At 36.7% G+C, this 23,291-nt stretch overlaps 1 non-coding gene across 1 annotated transcript; it reads right to left on the bottom strand.

Moving 5' to 3' along the window:
- Window positions 1-5,593: 5,593 nt before the first annotated feature.
- LOC143862739 (U6 spliceosomal RNA) lies at window positions 5,594-5,696 on the bottom strand. Its single transcript, XR_013240456.1, has one exon. It is a non-coding gene; the product is annotated as a U6 spliceosomal RNA (small nuclear RNA).
- Window positions 5,697-23,291: the final 17,595 nt, after the last annotated feature.

Genomic DNA, 23,291 nt, shown 5'->3' with positions numbered 1-23,291 from the left:
TTTGTTGGGTCTTTTCTCTTGAATAGCCAACAGCACATTGAATTGGCAAACATTTTAATCAGGGAACCCAAACTTGATGCAAATAAAGTACCTAAACTCGATTCAAATAAAGTTATTTTGTTTCCATTGTATGTTCTTTCTGTTGACGTTAATGTGTGTGGCCCACATTAGTGGGATCCACTCTAAGGCAAAAACGAGTAATCTCCTTCCCTCATAAGTTGTATTTTGCAAAGGAGTCTTGTGGTCTATCCCAAAGGGTTTTAGAACTTCTTGGACTCTTAGTCTTTGAATTGTGGTTGGATGCAAACCGTGAATTCCAAAACTCTATAAATACGTGGGCGTTTGATGGGAACAAACACTTCGTTTTATAGCTAAAGTCCATCCTAAAGAGGGTCCCTAATCTTCGAGGAAGATTGTGCCTGCGATCCATCATCAAGCCCTAAAGATCTTCTCAGGATTAGAAGATCCTCTCCTGTTTGTGCGCAACGGTTTGTGTTCGTGGATAGATGAGATTTGTGATCTTTGATTCTAATCCCCATGGCCCGAGGAATGTTCCGCATTTGTTAAATTAGCGTAGTACTAACACCTTCACGTCAGATTTTCGATTGTGACCGTTCATTTCCTAAACGATCCCAAGATAGCACTGATCATCAAAAGGCCAACTTCGAAGCAGTGTATTCTTCTAAGAACTGCTAGGTAACTGACATTGGATTATCGATGATCAGTTGATTCAATTTTGTGCATTTTGTGCAATGGTTTGTTGGGTCATCGACTATTGACCGAATAATCTTTGATGAGTCCTCTTCCTAGAATGATGTTGATTAAAGGCACAAAATGCCTTCTAGTCTGCTCACATGTGTTATGTGGATGTGATCAGGTCCGTTGATCTTACTGGGAGCAGAAGTCTGGCATTTTGCTGTTGACCCCACCTTGATGGAATTATCCTAGCCCCTTGATCCATCAAGTCTTGTTTTGGTTTCTGCCAATGAAAGCTAAACCATTGATTAACTAGTGCTAGTGGGCCCACCGGTAGAAGCAAATCAGGAATCTATTTTTCTTGCTCAGTGTGAATCGGCTAACTATTTCTTAATTCAATATATATAGTGGTTCCAATATAAATAAATAAAAATATATATATATATATATATATATATATATATATACAGAGAGAGAGAGAGAGAGAGAGAGAGAGAGAGAGAAAACGGTGTCTACACATATGTGTAGATAAGTTATCTACACACTAGCTTAAAATTCAGTGGGGGCCACATTATTTGGGTGATCCAAACCATTCATTTTTAAGGCCCTCACATAGATAGGGTGTCCACAAAAAATCAGATCCATAGGATCATCCTAACCATTCGAACTGTGGAGGCAAAAAATGGACTAATTTGTGAAGGTTTAAAGACATCCATTTTACCTCCACAAATCGTAGGGTTGGGATGATCCTATGGATCTAATTTTTTGTAGACACCCTATCTATGTGAGGGCCTTTAAAATGGATGGCTTGGATCACCCAAACAATGTGGGCCCCCACTGTATTTTAAGCTAGTGTGTAGAGAACTCTCTACACATATGTGTAGGAACCGTTCTCTCATATATATATATATATATATATATATATATATATATATATATATAGAGAGAGAGAGAGAGAGAGAGAGAGAGAGAGAAAACAGTTCCTACACATATGTCTAGATAAGTTATCTACACACTAGCTTAAAATACATTGGGGGCCACATTATTTGGGTGATCCAAACCATTCATTTTTAAGGCCCTCACATAGATAGGGTGTCTACAAAAAATCAGATCCATAGGATCATCCTAACCATTCGAACTGTGGAGGCAAAAAATGGACTCATTTGTGAAGGTTTAAAGACATCCATTTTACCTCCACAAATTGTAGGGTTGGGATGATCCTATGGATCTGATTTTTTGTAGACACCCTATCTATGTGAGGGCCTTTAAAATGGATGGCTTGGATCACCCAAACAATGTGGGCCCCCACTGTATTTTAAGCTAGTGTGTAGAGAACTCTCTACACATATGTGTAGGAACCGTTTTCTCATATATATATATATATATATATATATATATATATATATATATATATATATATATATTTATTGGATCATATTATGGAAATGATTTTTCGGGCACAACCTATTTTCATTTGAGTACATCAAATGGACGTTTTGGATCATCCTATGGTGTAAGCTGTACAGTAATTTTTGAAAATATAATGGACAATACGGGCTTACACCATAAAAACCTTTAATTATACATACATGCACGTATGTGAGAATAGCAAATTAATTAAATGTATGCATAGTCTGATTAATGAAGATCACTCTCAGGATCGAATTCAAAGATATTCATGGGTCCCACATGGGATGTGTATCATCAAGATTGTTGATCCATTGGACCATCATGAAAATGCTTCACATACATAAGATTTTGGCCCACAAAAACCAACACTTCAATAGTCTTGGGAGTATAGATCAAGGTACTAGAATCATCTGATCAAAGTCCGAAACGCAATTGGGCCATACGTGCAATGGACGTGATCATTTCCCCATGGCACACAAGATCCAAGGTTATTGCACTGCAACCTATCAAGGTTACTACTGCAACCAATCCTTTTTGCAATTTTTTTTGTTTTCTTCATGTATCGGTAGTTTGGTTCTCTCCAATTTCATTTGTTAAGCTTTGTATGTACAATGGGGTCGGATCATGCCCATATCTTTCAGTGACATATAGAATTTTGGTACTAAATTCTGATTTAAAATATGGTCATAAGATAAATATTAAATTCGGGAATTTTGGTCTTAAATTCCCGACATAGCGTGGGTCGGATTTTACCAGACTCGCATCGACCTGACCCGAAAATAACCCGGGTCGGACTTAGAAATCAAGGGTCTTGGGTTGGGTAGGGTTTAGGTCGAAAAACCCAACTCAATCTTGGGACGGGTAGGGTTTAAAGAAAAAAAAAACCCGAAACCCGACATGACTTTTATAGGCGTGCATTGACTTTCTTAAGTATCTCTTGAATAAGATGGTGAATTATATTCTAATATATTGATATAATTATTTTCATTGGGCTGATCATGTTTGTGGTGTGAAAAAATAGTTTCTTTCTTAAATTTATATGCTTGATGATATAAATCTAGAGATTTTTTGCGTGAAATTTTATTGTTTTCTACAATCTTTGAAATTAGTCAATATCCTATGCTAAATAATAAAAACCCGACCTGACTTTTATAGGTGTGCTATGACTTTCTTAAATATCTCTTCAATAAGATGGTGAATTATTTTCTAATATATTGATATAATTATTTTCATTAGGCTGATCACGTTTGTGGTATTAAAAAATAGTTTCTTTCTTAAATTTATACGCTTGATGATATAAATCTAGAGAATTTTGGCGTGAAAATTTGTCGTTTCCTACAGTCTTTGAAATTAGTCAATATCCTATGCTAAATAATAAAAACCCGACCCGACCCGAACTAACCAGAGAAACTATCTTGGGTAGGGTCGGGTTATGAATCTTAGGTTTTCTCCAAGAAAATCCAACCCGACCCGATCCGAGATGATTTCTTGGGTAGGGCAGGGTTCTAGAAAACCCGACCTGCCAGACCCGAGCTGCAGCCCTAATTTTGATCAATGATACGAGCCTTTCTATGATATTGTAGGTATAAAAAATCGACCCATATAAAAAATACTACTAATGTTCTATGGTCTATTCAAACCCTAAATAGATTTTTTTTATGACAAAGGTTTTATTATTATTTTTCTTTTGGCTATTTCATTTGATTGGAATTGGTGGCTCCCTTTTTGCCAAAAAGTTCGCTTCCTTCATGTATTTGCAGTTTGGTTCTCCCCAATTTCATTTGTTAAGCGTTGTATGTACAATGGGGTCGGCTCATGCCCATATCTTTCGGCGACATATAGAATTTTGGTCTTAAATTTTGATTTAAAATACGGTCATAAGATAAATATTAAAGTCTGGAATTTTTGGTCTTAAATTCCCGACATAGCGGAACATTCCAAGATCAAGATCATCGATATCCCTCCGGCTACTATCACGTGTCAAGCCTCTTCTTTCTTCTTCTCTAATTAGTGAAGTTTTGTTGTGAGTCTTGGGTATTTAGAGTAGAAATTAGGGGTTTTATAAAGTTGGGAAAGGTGGTGGTATTAAATGCCAAGTTATTTTTTCAAACCGTAAAATGAGTTATACTCTTGCCTTGCGATTGTTATCAACTGTAGGTTCAATATCTTTGCGTTTATTTATCGTACAACTTAACAATGTACACTAGTAGCACTTCCCATTTCTTGCGAATCTTGATACATTATTCTATTGAACATATTTAGATGATAAAAATATGTTTTATTCTCTTTCGTTCTCTTGCATGACCTTACCGAATTGTAAAACACATACCATTGCTTCACCGATTTATTTTGTTCATTAATTAATTTTTAATTTTCCCCCACGCGATCTTAAATAGAATAGCTTCCAAACTATGCAACGCATGGTTGGTCCCACCAGTAGAAAGCATATATACAGTAAAACTTGATATGATACACATTAATTCCAATTAATCCTAATAGATAATTCCTTCCAAACATAAAAACAATCCATGGAGAATGGGTCTCTCATCATTTGAACCACCACCCAAAAAGACTTGCTAAGACCTCATCCTATTGATCTGATTCAAAGCTGGTTGAAGAATGTTATAGAGTACCCAATATATGGCTGGAATTATGGGAAGGAGGAGCGCGAAGCCCCGGTTATCACCTTCCGCAATCTCTGCAATTTGTTGGGCCACCAAGGTGGAATCACAATAGCTTAAGGAGGAGAAGATTATGCCCGCTATGGTACGTGGTTCCAACTAGAGCCTACGGGTTTGAATTTTAGGAAGATTTGGTGGTTGTGAGACCCTTTGCTTGGTGGTTTCGGAGTGAGAGAAGAGAGATGGGTTTTGTTGTTTGCTTGGAAGGGTTGACATGGTTGGGTGAGTTTATGCTAAAACACTTGGCATTGAACATGGCCATGGTTGCTATGGTTGCCATTGTTGGGTTTTTAGAGCTGGGTCTGTAAGATTTGGGTGTAGTATTTTCTTTAGAAAGATGAAGAGATAATTGAATGAGATGAGATTTGGGGGGGTGTCGGATAAAAATTGGAATATAGAAGAGGGAAAAGGTGTCCAATAGGAGGATGTCTTCTAGATATTCTCCTTATCCAGATGGTGTCATTGGCCAAACATGGGCCCATAATCCCCACCACTCCACATTTTTCTTATTACCTGTCATTTGTCCTAAAGTTGATCAAATAATTAAGCACGCCCAATGAAGGCATACTTTGTAGTACAGGAATATGGAAATACAGCTCTGTTTGGATTGCGGTTATTTTTGGAAAAGTAAAACTTTTGGAAAATAAATTTTTTTCCAGGATTTCCTGTGTTTCTATTATTTGATTACGAGTGAAAAAAAAAATGAAATGTCATTTTGGATAGCATTTTTTTGAAGAGGCCAAACGGATCAATGGCTAAGATGTGGGTTGGAGGGAACACCTAATTTGGTTTTCTGGGTACGCAAAAAAAATTTGGACCATTTCTCGATTTGTGCGTGTCATCCTTGCGCAGGGGCCATGCTAATCTTCTCTGTATCGTTCCAATTTTATCGGATGTCTCCGAAGAGACAACTATGGCTGTGAGGCAAAAAGTTATAAACCTCACAAGTTCATGTTGAATCAATCGATGTGGGACTATCTTCCTAACCCCAATTGACCTTAATACCCTTCTATTCTTGTTGTCTTTTATTCATACTTGTTGTCCTTTTATACAGCTAAGAAGGCATTCTTGTCAACTATCTTCACCTAAAATATTAAAAAAGTAAATGAACCACCCATCATCTAAAATATTAAGAAAGTAAAGAGGCTGATATCTGGCCCCCTTTTGTTTTGACAATGACACTCCTCACTATATTTAACCATTTCCAATTGGTTGTTGATAGTTTTCTTAGATTTCTTACAGCCTTAGAAATGAGTGCCCATATTTAAATAATGGAAGGCAGCCATCATTTTCAAAAACAAAAATAAAAGATCTTTTTTTATTTCAATTCATACTACTGTATTAGGAAGAAATTTATTGAAGCTGCAAATCTCCAAGGTTGTTCTGCAAATGAAAGTTTTTTTTTTATTTGTCAAAGATTTTCAAAATGCAAAGTGATATTTGAAAATTAAAATAATTTTACAAGTTTTTAATTTTAAATATAAAAACAATTTTCAGACAGGGCCGGTCGACCGGGGTATCCTGGACGACCGCGGATTGGTTACTGGAAATTCCAGGAAAGTGTTGGAGGTTGACCACGGAATGTCGGTCGACCACGGTTCTTTGGATCGTAAAAAATAAAAAGGACAGTAGTATGAATTGAAGAAAATTCTCACCAACAATCTTAAGTCAATATTCTGAGAAGATCTTCATGGCGCAATCAATGAAGCAAATGACACAAAATTTTTTGATGTTGGAACAATTCAACAGAGGGAACTTCAAAAGATGGCAGAAAAATGTTCATTTCATTCTCACCACTCTCAAAGTGGTGCATGCACTTACTACACCAAAACTGGTGATTGTTGAAGATGAGACAAGTGTTCAAGCATGTAAAAGAAGGAAGTGGGATCAAGATGACTACTTGTGTAAGGGCCACATCCTAATGCCATGACCGATGAACTGTTTGACATCTACCATAACATGGACTCGGCAGGAGCACTTTGGACGGCTTTAGAGGCAAAGTATCTATCGGAAAATGCGGGAGCCAAAACGTTTGTAGTAAGTCATTTTTAAAATTTTAAGATGACTGATGGCAAGTTGGTAGTGGATCAAATCCATGACATCCAACATATCATTAGTCAAGTTCATCAACAAGGGGTGAATCTTGATGATACCGTCATCATACCCTCAATTATTGACAAATTGCCACCGTCTTGGAAAGACTTTAGAAAAAGTCTTAAACATAAAAAAGAGGAGATGTCTCTTGAAGATTTGATTCAAACCGTCCAAGTTGAGGAAGAATCAAGGCTTCGAGATAAAAGAGAAGATCATGAATCACTATCTTCTAAAGTTCATGTGGTGGAGAATGTCAATATGACTGATACAAAACCCCCTAATAAACCTCGGAAAGGAAATTAGAAGAGGAAGCATCAAAATGGCAAGGGTTCTCTTAAGAATAAGAAGCTCAAAGGCGCTTGTTTCCAATATGGCAAAATGGACCACTACAAGAGGGAGTGTCGATCTAAAAAATCTAACACTCAAGGAAACAATGAAAAGTTTGTTGCCATGATATTCGAGGTAAATTACCTAGAAGGAGAAGATGCTTGGTGGATCGATTCGGGCGCTACAAAACATGTTTGCAAGGATAGGAGCGCATTTTTTACTTATGCGCCAGTAGAAGATGGAAATGTTCTCTATATGGGGATCTCTTCAACAGCACAAGTCAAAGGAAAAGGCAAAGTGAAACTTGAATTCACTCACTCTTACTGATGTATACCATGTTCCGGAAGTTAAAAGAAGTCTTGTTTCTGGTAGCCTTCTTAATAAGAATGGCTTTAATCTAACACTCAAGGAAACAATGAAAAGTTTTTTGCCATGATATCCGAGGTAAATTACCTTGAAGGAGAAGATGCTTGGTGGATCAATTCGGCGCTACAAAACATGTTTGCAAAGACAGGAGTGCATTTTTTACTTATGCACCAGTAGAAAATGGAAATGTTCTCTATATGGGGAACTTTTCAACAGCACAAGTCAAAGAAAAAGGCAAAGTGGAACTTGAATTCACTTCTGGAATGATACTCACTCTTACTGATGTATACCATGTCCCAGAAGTTAGAAGAAATCATGTTTCTGGTAGCCTTCTTAATAAGAATGCCTTTAAACTTGTAATTGAATCTAACAAGTTTGTACTTTCCAAGGGAGGGACTTTTGAAGGAAAGGGTTATATGTATGAGGGCATGTTCAAGATGAATATTAATAAAGTTAATGGTTTTGTTTACTTGCTTGAGTCTATATCTTTATGGCATAATAGACTAGGACATGAAAATCTTAGAAAAATGCATGATATGGTAAAGTTAGAACTAATACCTAAATGTGATGAAAACATGGTAGATAAATGTAAGATAAGCATGCAAACTAAGATAAGTACAAAACCTTTTCCTAGTGTAGAAAGATCTACAACTTTGTTACAGTTAGTACATAGTGATGTGGTGACTTACATGGTACTCCAACAAGAGGAGGCAAAAGGTATTTTGTGACTTCCATTGATGATTTCTCGAAATACTGCTATGTATATCTGCTTGGTCATAAAGATGAAGTCTTAGATAAGTTTAAGACTTATAAGACGGAAGTAGAAAACCAGTGTGAGTTTAAAATTAAATGTATTAGATCTGATAGAAGAGGGGAATACCAATTTCCTGAATTTTGTGAAAATGAGGGTATAATACATGAGTTTTCAGCCCCTTATACACCACAACAGAATGGTGTTGCAGAAAGAAAGAATAGGACCATAAAGAAAATGGTCAATTCTATGTTAGTCAATGTAGACACCCCATTTTGACCGGACCCTTTTCCCCAAAATCGAATAAATTTCCGAAGTTGATTAAGGTCCCTGAGTGCAAAATAAACCCGAACAATTTGAAAAATACTAATGTTGTCAAGCCTATTGATCGTTGTTAGCAACCCTAGAACCCCTCACCGTCTTATCTGCACTATGGAATCGGAGGCCCTGATCTTCTCTTTCATTTTTTTTTTGAAATTTGCAAACGTTGCGAAAAGGCTCTTCACATTTTGATATTGGCATCCTCCCTATCTGAATATCCAGGTTCAAAATGTATTAATGCAGCCATGTTTTGACATTCTTACTTACTCATCTTGTATTTTGTGTGCCATTATTGATTCCTTCACGCACAAGGAGAATTAAAGAAGAAAAGACAAGCTGGGGCTGTACAAATATCAAAATATGGTTGTCTTGATATCACTTTCATAGTAAAAAAGAAATACAAGGGGAGTGAAACATCCAGCATAGATGTGCCAATACTAACCCATGCATAGTAGAAAAAACTACAAGACCCAAATATTGCCCCATTTTCTTACGTGAACCACACCCATCTAGGTTAAAAATGTAGTCATAATTGCACTTCAAGAGGCTGCTCAGAGGAGGAAAATGGAGTGGATATATCATTTAAGTGGGCGGTCCAGGGAGAGAGAGAGGAGCAAATATGTCATTTCCTTTTTTTCTATTCACCTTTTCTTTCTTCCCAGACCACCCACATGAGTAAAAGAGTGGTTGTAAATACATTGCATAGGGGCTAACCAGGGAAGAAGGGTGGGGACGAGTTCATCATTTCCCTTTAGAAATGGGCAATCGGGCTAGGGCAAGAAGAGGGAGAAGCTTCTTCATTTGGGGGCTACTCGCAAGTCCCAACAGAGAGAATAGAAAGAGAAGAAGAGAACCCTCTTCTCCGGCCACATTTCCCGCCGGAGATCCGACCCTCTCCCCACCACCATAGCCTCTTCATCGCCACCATCAGACCCTCCATTTTTTCGTGAAAAATAGAGAAAGGAGAGGGAGAAAGAGAAAGTGAGGGAGGCTACCACCGGTGGCATCTTCTTCTCCGGTGATTCTCGTCGGATCCAGCGGCCCAACCTCATTTCTGCTACTCAACCTCCATATCCACCATTTCTCTATCTCCACAAACCCTTCTTCCTTTAACCCAAACCTAATTCCGGCCAGATCCATGGATTCCGACCATCCCTAACTCGGATTCCAACCACCCCAACTCTAATTTCCTACATCCCTATCATCTCTGCCATTACGTCTTCATCTAAATCTCAGCCCTATTTTTCATCTTCTCCTATTTTCATTTAAACCCTAATAAGCCCAATGGAAAACCCTAGATCTACCATCACATCTTCCATCATCTACACCCCAAACCCACATCTCGATCAACCAATTTCCAGCCACCATCTCCATTTCTAATAACCCTCTCCACTATCACAACCCAAATCCATCATCTCTTAGATCCAATTAGAAACCCACATCAAATTCTCAACCATGACCACCTCTCCAAGCTTCAGCCCTAACTTCCTCTCTTACTTTCATTTTCCTTCATCAAACCTGATCTAACCCCTTGGAAATCTGACTCCATCTTCTATCTCCAATCAGCTACAGGCCCTATTTCTACCCCATTTTTTTCTCTATTAACCTCCATCACAACAATTCCCCATCTCTGATTACCCCATCGCCATCAGCCATCGAAGAAAGGAGAATAGAATCAACAGTTCGGTTAGCTCACGAGATCCACTTCGTTTCTACAATTTGATAACTACCATCATTATCAGTTCAGATAATGTTCTACCCTTTTCTGGTGTTTTATATTTGTGTTAATATGCTCTGGAAAATGGCATGAAATTGGTTGTTGCATCTCAAATAATCTTTCAAAATAAGGTCTGGTCAGTAGAATTTGGATTGATTAGGGAGAAGTTGGTCTCGAGAGACTCTCTTTTATTCATGTGATAGTCTCCAAGTGTTTATACATGCACTGTTTGTTGAATGATCTCGGAGGGTTTGGGGAGTGATGCTTTATTTTCTTACATAATGTTTTAATCTTAGTTTTGGGATTTTGGATGTGTGTCTGAGCGATAAAAAATGGGAATGAACATAAAATTTATTTGCTAGTCCTCATTTGGTTTTAGTTTTGGTCCTTATGCATGTATTTGACAATCACAAAGTTGAGATTAAGCCTTCATGTTGGTAAATTGATGGAGTTTAAGCTATGCTCTCCGTTATTTTTAAGAATGGAATGAATTGGTACGGGATTCCAAGCTTGTTTTCATTTCGATTCTGTCAGCCAATTGGGTCCATCAATTCAATTATGTATACTGCTATTGGTGCTTGGATCTGGAGAGTTAGAAGTGTAGGTTGGTATGTATAAATTCGTCTCTCGTATTTTTGCTTGTCATTCTATGTTACAGAGCTTCATTTATTGTTGTTGTGGTGAGGAGTCATCTGTTAGGAGTGTGGGTTCTTCCTTTGATCTGTCTTGTCCTCTCAAAGGTACTTGAGTAATAAAAAAGAATAAAGAAAAAAAAAACTCAAGGTTTCATTCAAGTCCTAGCTATCAATGTTTGCTTGCTTTGGAAAATTCAAGAGGCATAGATCATGTGTTCTATTGCTTCTTAAATGCGTTCCTTTTTATACTCAGTCTTGAAAATCTAAAGATCGCAAGTCATGGTTATGCTTTATGGCCATGTCTCATTAAATGTTCATCAGATGAGGCTCTCCTTTCGTTTAAACAACCTTTACTTCGTCTCTTGTAGAAAGCAAATTTCAGCACATTGATTGCTGATACTTGAGTTATTAGGTCCTGTCAATTTTACAAGTACAAAGTTCCCCATCCGAATGCATTTTCTTTAGGAGAAGCAGATGTCAATCCGATCATGTTGGATATTTGCACAAACCCATCTTGATCATCAATTCCTTGATTGACATGTTCTTTTGGAAAAGGTAATCGCATTTAACAGCCCTTCAATGTCAAAATACAAGATTGGTTAATACAATTGCCCATGACATGGTAGTAAATGCATGGATTCAGCTTGTTCAGTTAGATAGCATACCCTATTCGATTGAGAGAAATGTTATTAGCAACACTTTTTTTAATCATCCCATCAGAGTCTCTTTAAGGAATGTGATACATTTTGATTACTTTTTCAATGCTAAAGGACAAGATGGGTTAAAGAATAATCCAAATATGGTTGTGCTGACATCAGGTCTTTGCATAAACTCAGCTTGTTATCTTCACTCCCCTTTGTAGCTCATGCGAACTTCTCTTAGAACCTTGGGGGTAGTGCCTTTATGGAAGTATAATGGTAAGGATACCCCTCTTGAAGGAAAATATCTGCATTGTTATACTTTGATAATGATACTACCCCATATGATGAGGCTGTGCGGAGTCTCTCACTTTTCCCTTTTCTCTTCTTCCCCTCCGGGCTTTGTATAGATATTCAGGTTTCACATGGGATCCTTTTAACATCTCCTTGTTATCAAGATTTTCATTAGAGTTCAGGGTTTCTTCGGCCTTTGATCTTCTCATCAATCTAGGAAATCATCTCTCGGGTTTAAGGTGATGATGGAATGTTTCTTGAGCTACCCCTTTGCCCTTCTTGTCTCTTTCCTTACGTTCATCTCTCATGGGGCATAGAGGTTTCCTCTTCTTCGTGATCATTATTTCTTACAGGGTTCGGGGTTTCTTCTTCTTCGGGTTCACTCTCCTCACTTTCCTTGGGATACTCTTTGCATTTACGGATTACATCGATTTTGGGAACACTTGGGTTATGGCGACGACAGACGGAAACCTCCTGAGCCAAAAACCCCTTTCACATAAAAGTCAAACAACAAAAACAACAAAGACTCATAAAAAACCAAAAGCGAGTTTCGAAAAGCTGTCCGAACTACGTTGGCTTGATCCTCTTCCACGAGGTACGTAGGCAGCGTAGGATTTTTATCCCAAGTCCAGTCAAATCTTTCAAAATAAACATTTCAAATTTTGTAAATAAACTATATAACCCTTTTAAAAAATACAAAAATCTTTCACAAAAATATTTTCGAAAAGATCTTCCTCTAGAGTTAGGATTTTATTCTAGATAGAGAGTTTTGGAGATAGGAGTTTGTCCTTAGTATGTTGTGTGCTTCGTTTGTGTTTGTTTTAGTATTTTGAGTATGTGTTAGAGTTAGGAGTTTGAAGCTAGGAGTCTGTCCACGCTTCTGTCCGGTGAGTTGGCGATACTCTTCGCCGACTGATGACTAGAATAGTGTGCGTTAGATAGCCCATTGTTTTTCTTAGGACGTACAACCTAGTTACACATAGGATGTAGGGCCCACTTGCATTAGCTTAAGGTTAAACTCTCATTTAGTTAGGGCATATAGAAGTCCTAAAATTCACAATTCACTTTAACCTAAACAACGTTCAAGAAGCTTTAAAAATTAGTTTGGTCTTTTAGGTCAAGTCTAGTTTAGTGGTATAGATATCTTAGGCATCATAGCTTAGAATAGGCACGCAAGAACTACGTTGCCTTGATTCCTGTGAGATGGGGATACGTAGGCAGCTTTGGATGAACTTCTGATCATCCAAAGATTCGGGCGACAACATTTAGAGTTTTAGGGCTTGTTGTTAGAGTTTTAGGATTTGTGGTTTATCGTTTGATTTGATTTTTGATATTGGTATATGATAGCGTGTTTAGTTTCATATTTTGATTGTTTATTGATATGTTTGTTTGTTCTCATGTTTAGCAATAACTTTTTTTGCTGTTGTTTTGATTATGTGTTTAGCAGCAGTCATTACTTGCTTACCTTATTTCATTTATTAGTTTATCTCGTTATATATATTTATTTTATTTTTTATTGTTGCCCATGCAAGAGCTGATTTAAATTAGGGCGCTATGTGATGCCCTAATTTATATTTAATTAAGGTGCTATGTGATGCCCTAACTTATATTTTATTAGGGTGATATGTGATGCCCTAAGTTATATTTCTTTAGGGTGCTATGTGATGCCCTAATTTATATTTTAGTAGGGTGCTATGTGATGCCCTAAGTTATATTTCTTTAGGGTGCTGTCTGATGCCCTAAATTATATTTCGTTATATCTTCATCTGTTTGTTATCTCTTGCTCATTTTTCACTTCATTTATTGTCTTCTCATTTTATTTCTTGATTAGCTGTTTAGCTGTAGCTCTTTACTGCTTACTAGTTTATTATCTCCTGATCACATGTTTAGCTGTAGTTGTTTATAATTTTTTCCGCTTATCATATCTTACCATTATTTCATTATATACCTTATACCTTTAGCTGTAGCATGCATGTGTTTGTCCACCAGAACTTAGACACCAATTAGGCATAACACTCATAACCTAGTTACGCTTAGGTGTCACTTCTTTCATTTATCTTGTATGTGCTTATTATTTTTATCCCCGGGTCATGCATGCTTAGGTAGACGTTCTCAAGGGAATATTCGTTCACATTTCATAGGATTTTCACCCACAACTCTTCAAACTTAATAAGTAAATGGCATAAGAGACCAAGTGCTCGCACTCCGGCCGATGGGGTGCTTTTCGGACCTTCCTCATTTGTAAACAGGCACGGACCAACATATATTTCTGGTTATCCATTGCACAGAGGATTTGTTTTTATGGGTTCCAGGGCTGACTTCCCTGGATGGCGACTCTGAGTTATTTTAGGTACGTCTTGGTTTCGAGCCCTGGCTCCGGATTAAGAGGTATCTCATTTATATCACCACTCGTGCTATGCTATGAGGGGTGGTACCATTTTGAGAGTTCCTTGGTAGAGCTCTCCTTCACGTGGATGATCCAAGGACCGACAGGGGGACTCGTTTCCTCGCCGCCTCCTCAGGATCAGGGTCCAAAAAACAATTCTGGTTTAAATAAAAGTTTTTGGGGTGAATGTGACAAGCCATTAGCAAGGCTTCACCCCAAAAACTTTTATTTAAACCAGAATTGTTTTTTGGACCCCGATCCTGAGGAGGCGGCGAGGAAACGAGTCCCCCTGTCGGTCCTTGGATCATCCACGTGAAGGAGAGCTCTACCAAGGAATTCTCAAAATGGTGCCAGCCCGCATAGCATGGCACGAGTGGTCTAACGGCTTGGAAAAAGAGAAAACCCAACTTAAATTATCTTAAAGTTTGGGGTTGTAGAGCCATTGTTCAAGTACCCAAACCTAAGAAAAGGAAGTTAGGTGAAAGGGGCATTGAATGCATATTTCTTGAATATGCAAATCATAGTAAAGCTTATAGGTTCTTAGTCATAGAACCTAATGACTTGTTAGAAATGAATACCATTATTGAGTCTAGGGATGCCACCTTCGTTGAAAATAGGCTCTCCTCCATTCCTAGATTAATGTATTCAAACCCACCTATAGAATCTTCATTAGAATCTCAAGAAGAGACTAATGAGGTACCTAATGAGATTAGAAGAAGTAAAAGAGATAGAAGAGATAAAAGCTTTGGTCCTGACTTTGTAGTCTATCACTTAGAAGGGTCAAGAGATAAGGTCAAGTCTTCTACTATGATAGATTTAAACGTAGAACCTGATCCTAAAACCTATGAAGAAGCCATTAAATCTCAAGATGCAGCCTTTTGGAAAGCGCTATCAATAATGAGATGGATTCTATTATGAGTAGTAAAACTTGGAAATTTGTTGACTTACCTCATGGATCAAAACCCATAGGTTGTAAGTGGATCTTTAAGAAGAAGATGAAAGTAGATGGGACCATAGAAAAATTTAAGGCAAGATTGGTTGCTAAAGGCTTTACTCAAAAAGCCGGAATAGATTACTTTGATACATATGCTCTTGTTGCTAGGATCTCTACCATTAGAGTCCTAATTGCTCTTACTTTTATATATAATCTTCACATTCACCAAATGGATGTTAAAACAACATTTTTGAATGGTGAACTTATGAAGAAGTATATATGGATCAACCAGAAGGTTTTATTATACCTGGCAAGAGCATAAAGTATGTAAGTTAGTTAAGTCATTGTATGGGCTTAAACAAGCCCCTAAACAATTGCATGAAGATTTGACAAGGTTTTAGTGTCAAATGGCTATAAGATACATGAATCAGAAAAATATGTATATAGCAAGTATAGAGGTGGAAAAGGTGTCATCATATGTTTATATGTAGATGACATGTTGATCTTTGGAAGTGATATGGAAAGTATCACAAGAACTAAAGAGTTTTTGTCTTTAAATTTTGATACGAAAGACATGGGTGTTGCAGATGTGATACTAGGTATTAGAATCAAAAGGGAAGGTAATAATTTTATTCTTGCCTAGTCACATTATAATGAAAAAGTACTTAGGAAATTTGATCACTTTGATTGCACACCAGTTTCTACACCTCTTGATTCAAGTATAAGGTTATATCCTAATACTGGAAGAGCTATATCTCAATTAAATTATGCTAGTGTCATTGGAAGTTTGATGTATGCTATGATATGTATTAAACCTGGCATTGCATTTGCAGTAGGAAAACTAAGTAGACACACTAGTAATTCTAGTAATCTGCATTGGAATGCAATAAATATAATACTAAAATATTTAAAAGGCACTATAGACTATGGGTTGTCTTATAGTGGGTATTCAGTTGTGTTAGAAGGATACACAGATGTCAGCTGGTTAACTGAGCATGTGGATCATTCATCAACGAGTGGATGGATATTCACTCTTGGTGGGGGAGCTATCTCCTGGGCTTTGAAGAAGCAGACATGCATAACAACTTCCACAATGGAAGTAGAGTTCATTGCATTGACTTCTTGTTGTAAAGAAGCAGAGCGGCTGGGAAATTTGTTGATAGAAATTCCTATTTGGCCTAAACCTATACCGTCACTATATGTACATTGTGATAGTCAAGCCACACCATCAAAGGCTATAATTGATGAGCACATTTATGTGTGAATAGTAGGTAAGAAAAACATGCATTTTTTATGTCTAGAGCGGTACTACTAAGGTATTTTATTTGTTTTTGCTGTTTCAGGACTATTTCTGGAATTACTAAGAAAAATAGAGCTAAAGAGCTAAAAATTCAAAGAAAAATCAAAGTTTGGAAAATTCTTGGCCAAATCCAAGTGTGTGATGCAACCAAAGGCTGAGATCAAGGATCAAGGCAACCCATCGACATCATGGCCCACTAAATGAATAGTTTAGGTCATCCAATAGAAATGGTTTGGGTCAAGTCCATCAAAGCTCACAATTTGGACTGTTTGGATTAGTGAACAAGTGGACCCCAAGATGCGTATCGACCAACTTGGTAGGGGGAACTAAGTGTTTGAAAATTTCTAATTTTAAAGGCACGATCTAGCTATATTGTGGTCCATGCAATGAACAGTTCGGATTAATCTATTGAAGCTGGGTTGGAGGTACTTCTAATTTATATTGCAGCTATCAATTCAATTTACATTGAATCCCATAATTGAATGGTTTGGATCATGCCATGGGTGTAAACGGATGGGCTTATGTCATCAGAACACTAGGTGTAAAATGATGGGGCCACCTTATGCATGAGTTTGGATAGAAACCGTGGACCCCACCTCATCAGTAATATCAAGCAAAGGTGATATCAGAATTGCTAGGATCTGTGAACAAAGAAGGCCTTACGTAGCAACAAACGTTGCATTGGTGGGACCCATCAATGAATGGTTTAGATATTAATTTTTTTTGAAAAATGGAATTTGGACCACTTGTGGAGTGAAGTGGCTGATGGTTACTAGAGAAGAAAAAAAAGGCATGCATATATATGCATGGAAATATGACAATAAAAGGTTAACTTTTATGGCAATACACTTGGGACCCACTTGCTATTTTATCCTTAGTTGCTTGCCATACTAAGTGTGGTAATTGAGAATTGTTGACCGAACGGGGAGGAGACCAAAAAGGAAATTGGGACCCACTTGCTAACTTGCCATTCTTCACATCTTTGGAATATATGCATGTATTAATATAAAGTTGCAAGTATTGGAAAACGTCCACTGTTAGGGGGTTGACACATGTTCCTTTACAATTTTTCCTAAGATATCCAACTGGCCCCACCCATTTCATATATATAATGCCCAACTTCATACCAATTCAATTACTCCATTAATTCGACGGTCCAGATTCCACTAATGGAGTTGCTGTTTAAAAAGGCAATAAGCAAGTTGCAGAAACGTTTTTTTTTGGGACATTGGTTATATTTTTTTTTCCTCTTGATGGAAATGGCAACATGAAGCTAATGTGCAGCTACTAATTTTCTTGGCCAATTGTGCAAAGCTAAGATGGGCTACAAATTACATGTTTCTATTGCTGCAAGAAGATACTAAAATGGCATTTATAGAACGTGCTTGTGAAGCTAGCAAGATGCCAAAATAAGAATATACACGAGGCAAGTTTTTTTTTTTTAGAGATTACTTGTGGGCTGAATGAAGGGGAGTTTATAAAAAACAATATCAAGTGGTATGAGGGCTCTTTGAATGGGGGATTCGATTAATTTTCTTGGTTTCTTCCCCACTAATCTCAAGCTCTCTCTCTCTTTCATCTTATTTTGGTTCTCTAGATTGTAATACTTGGAATTTTCATCAACAAAGATCTCTCCCACTTGGAAATTTGGTTCAACACTATTCTTCTTCAAGTTTATGTTTCGGCACCGTCATATCTCTCGGCCAAGGATTCAATCATTGCGAAAAGACTAAGTGTTCTTTTATTTTTGTTCTTTCTTCCAAGAATTAGTTCAATGTATTTTTGTTTCAAATTCAATTAAAGTAGAGCTTTCTTTGTTTATTTTAATGGCAATTTCAATTTCTCTCTCTATTCTCTGTGTTTCTTTCCTCTTCTCCATGAGTAGCTAAACCCACAATACTTAGGGTTTAGATGAAGTCATGGGGAAAGAGAAAGAGAAGTAATTAAAACAAGTAGATTATATAACAAATTATGTAGGGTTTTGTTTCTGTACAAATCCCAATCATCTATGCCATTGGCTTTCCCCTTTCGTATGGATGATTGTTGATTGACAAAGATTAAATTCTATATAATTAATATAAATTAGGAGGTTAATTCGATTAAATACTCATAAATAATGACATCTTTTAGATCTTATTATTTATTGACTGTTTAGTTGGATTTTCAACCTAATTCAAATGATTGTTTTAATTAATCAATTTTATCCAAACCCATGGTGGATTCTAACCCTAAGTATTCTCTTATATTAAATTAAAGTTTTTACATTATTTCAAATTACTTTTGCAAATTTTCAATAAACTTAGGCCTTTAGAATTTTGGTTTTCTAATTAAATTAGATAAGTAGTTAATAGAGATCATTAGAATTTTGGTACACTTTGCCTAAATTAAGATTTCCAAATGAAGATTTTAGTTGAATTTGATTCTTAGATTGAATAGAATATACGCTTATATATAGTGTTGGCTCCGAGGTCTAAGTCCACGAAAATCCTGAGTCCATTCCAGGCAACATTATATCATAGCTAGTATTCTAATCTGTACAAGAATAGGATTGACAACTAGATTTCTCTTCCCTAAGTTCGACCCGTATTTACACGATCCGTGCACTTGCGGTTATTTAATATCTCTAACAATAATCATGTATACAATGGCAAGTCCAGAATATTAGACTTAGGCATAGTGTTATCAGCAGTTACTTACTGATGGAGTAGTAACTATAAATTATGTGAGATCAAGTCAAAACTTGGCTAATCCATTAACTAAAGGTCTTGCAAGAGATTTGTTATTAAAGACATCAATGGGGATGGGTCTAAAGCCAATAACCAATGATCACCAATGATGGAAACTCAACTCAACGCTTGAAGAGACATCAAGTCTTGAGTTCAATGAGCCCAAGTACATTATATGGAGTGATTGCAAGCACTATAATATATGTAATTTTCATCTCAAGGGAAAGTGCTTAGTACCTGTAATGTGTAACTGAGGAGGATGAGCAATAGGCTCTTAATAGGCTTGTAACAAGATGTTAGGGTGCTATAGTTACAAGGGCACTCTTAAGCCTACCTATGTGAGTGTGAAGGTGGTGCCGCCTTCTATGATACTTGGCTAGTCTCTAGAGCACTCATGAAACCGAGATAAAGACACAAGGCCAATACATGTGTCGGCTCTTAAAAACTACCTATAAAGATGAAATCATGTGTGAAAATGTATCCGGTTAACCTTATAGAATAGCTAGTTCAAAGATACATCTTCTAGGTAACTTTGATATGTCATCACTAAGTGAAGGTTCAAATCGTAAGATACCTTCATTTATGCATAACATTTCCAAGCCTTATGAGAAAGCTATTTTCATTTTGAAAATGGTGGGGGATTGTTAGAGATTTTCAAAATGCAAAGTGATATTTGAAAATTAAAATGATTTTACCCCGAGCGACTGTGGATTGGTTACTGGAAATTCCAGGAAGGTGTCGGAGGTCGACCGCGGTTCTTTGGATCGTAAAAAATAAAATGGACAGAAGTATGCCAATGGGCAACCGCGGTAGCCCGGTCGACCGCGGCTATTCGAAAAACTATCCGTTGGGAGAAAATAGACATGGCTTTTCACTTCCAGTTTTCATCCTTTCTTCATGTCTTTTCTTTCCAAGAGTCATAGATGTTTTTCAAACACAAAGGACACTTTGTGGGTGATCCAAGAGACTTAAATCACAAAGAGTTGTGATCGAATGGTCATTATTCAAACTAATCAAAGGGATGTCTTGAAGAGATATTTCTCTTGAAGAATAGACATCTAGTGCTCTATAAAAAGAGCAGAAATCTGTCTTTTCAAGTATGAAAAACTGTTATTGCTATGCAATTTTTTTTCTCTCAAAGCAATCTCTCTATTACTAGTTTTTCAAATTATTTGTTCATAAAACAGAACACTAAAATCTGTTTTCTGCATAAACAGTTTTAGTGAGTTTCTCTAAGGCTTGAAGTTCTTGAAAGGGGTGTTTTGGGTTTGATTCCGCTTGAGCAAAGCGTTATCGAACAATTGTAGGGTTGTCCCTACAAGGCTTCATTGTATCTTGGAGGCAATTCATGGATCCCCTTTGCACACAACTAGTGGGGGCGAATATTTCTTAAGGAAAGCGATTACGCGCCTTGAAGCTTTTCATTCTTCTTACTTATATCCTTGACTGAAGGAAATTCTCACCAACATTATCTCTATTCATGATACGACTGTATTTCTCTCCTTAGCCTAGTTTAGAATTAAAGTGAACCAATTCATATGGTGGGGCCCACCAATATCAGCCATGTGCGTAAAGAAAGGCGGAGTACGATCAATCAATCCGGGCCAATACTTTTCGCACTATTCATCATAGCCTATCATCGGATTATGAGAGAAATAGCAAGGAAGAAGCTTATCTAAAGCAATTGAAGGCACAAAAAGGGCCCACATTAGCAATCAAGGACAATCCAAGGTAATTTACCACTATTAAATCAAATTTTGATAATCAATTACAGCAATCAGATGTAACAATTAACCACATCATCTGTCAAGGCATACACGACAATTAGTCGATGCTTCAAGATTCGTGATCCAAGAAATAACAGTTGAAATATCAAGATAAAGAGAACTATGAGATAGGATGGGGCCTGCCTAGAACTAATTGATCAATTTCAGCATGTGACTGATGAATGGAGGCATTTGAAACAGTGGAGATTGACAATTAATCAGAAATGATGGACACACTATAGGAGGACCAACTAAGGCCCTGTTTGTTTTGGACTCTGAGAACCAATTGTGAGTCTGATAATCCATTTTGGGACTCACAATCAGTTCTCAAAACCCAAAACAAACAGGGCCTAAGGCAGAAGAAGATCCAATACTGCAATTAAGAGCATCGAAAGGACCACCAAAAGGAATTGGGCAGCGTTGGGAGCGCAAAGCCCTCCGATCCATCAATGGAAGGCAATCAGAGGACCAACAAAGCAACATGAAGCTATCAAAGGCCTCAGATCCTTCTAAAAAGAAAAGTCAAATGACAATAGCATAAATTATAAATTTATATGGGTCCAAAAGATTTGCATCTATTGAGCTCTCTAAACACACTCAAATTAAATATAACAGGATCCAACTGTTAGATCGATGAAATGGTCATCTCTTTTAGAAATCCAATGGTCAGATTTCATAATAATTATTTTTATTAATTTTGTAAGATAAATATTGACAAAGTACAAAAATTTTGCCCAAATCCCTTCTCTCATTAACCGGTTTTCCAACTGTTTTTCAGGAAATCCCTCCTGTGGACTCACATGCGTAAGTTCTCAATGAGCATCTCTCTCCGCTTTTCCAACATGGGAATAAACTTTTAGCATGGAAACTCAGTTTTTGAAACCAAGTGACAAAATCATAAATAAGTAGCACTTTTAAAAAATAATGTTTATAATTATTTTTTATTAAAATATTAACCGTCAAAATATCACCGTTTTCCGGTTTAACTTCGCCGTTATCGGGTTTAACTTCGCCAACGTTCTTCCCTCTTCATTCGATGCTTTGCCTACTTGACTTCATATATTGCAAATTTTGACTTGATGTTTTTCCAACTTGAGCTGATGTTTTTTCATACCAACTAAATCTTTTGAAAACTGAACTCTTTTTGGCATAACTTCAAAGTTAATGTCATTAATGGGACTGTTATGTTGCTTTAATTGGATTAATGGTGATGTTTTTCACACTCTACCAAATGATTTTCCAACTCAACCAAATTGAAAATTTTGAACCCATTTTTTGCCAACTTGAGGCGATGTTTTTCAAACAATCAAATCTTCTAAAAACTGAACTCTTTTTGGCATAAATTCATCGGAATAATGGCGATGTTTTTCCAACTTGACCGGATGTTTTCCTCACTCAACCTTCTTGTTAGTTCGTGGCTAGTCGTGAGATTGTAAGAATAAGGCTACTTTGTCAATGCAGTCGTTAGAGATCCCGATATGATTCTCCTTGCTTTACTAACCATGTCTTGATGATCCGGTGTACATCATACACACTAATTGTTCGGTGTTTCAAAATGACCACCATAAATTCCACCAGTCCATCGACTAAAACCGTTTGTATAAAATATTAAAAAAATAATAATAATAACTCACTGACTAAAACCGTTCATATAAAATAATAAAATAATAATAATAATAACTGATCGAGGAAAAATCATTTGTTTTATAATATAAAATAATATATATAATAATATAATAATAAAAATCTGTTACATTTTAAGATATTTATAATAAAAATACAATATTCATTACTATTGAGACACTATTCATAATTAGTATTCATGCACTATGCACACCTATAAATAGAGTTGCCAGGAACATAAAAGAATAACAATAAAAAGTGAGAGAGAGGGGGGAGAGAGAGAGAGAGGAAAGAAGAGAGAGAGAGAGAGAGAGAGAGAGAATGAGAGAGAGAAGGGGAATCCAAGAAGAAGGGGAATCCAAGAAGAAAGAGAAAAGAGGAAAAATCCTCTTTGTTAGTCATAATCCGCATGATTTATTTGCATGCAATGAAAATTCTTAGTTGTTCATGCTAATGACCTATAAAAAATAGTTATTTTTTAAGGATATGTATCTTATTCTCAAGTTTTTCTATACTAGCATGCAATTGTGAAATAATGATGTTACATCAATTTCTTACAAATAATGTAATGTTATAAATACTTGTTAAAGGAAAAAGTGGAAAGTAAGAAACTTGCTAAATAATAT

This window comes from Tasmannia lanceolata, unplaced genomic scaffold (genome assembly GCF_043159265.1).
Source record: "Tasmannia lanceolata isolate RefF3 unplaced genomic scaffold, GAP_Taslan_0.1 ptg000037l, whole genome shotgun sequence".
In the NCBI taxonomy this organism is placed as follows: domain Eukaryota; kingdom Viridiplantae; phylum Streptophyta; class Magnoliopsida; order Canellales; family Winteraceae; genus Tasmannia; species Tasmannia lanceolata.
The sequence above is the reverse complement of the archived record's forward strand: the minus strand, read 5'-3'. Positions and strand labels throughout refer to the sequence as shown.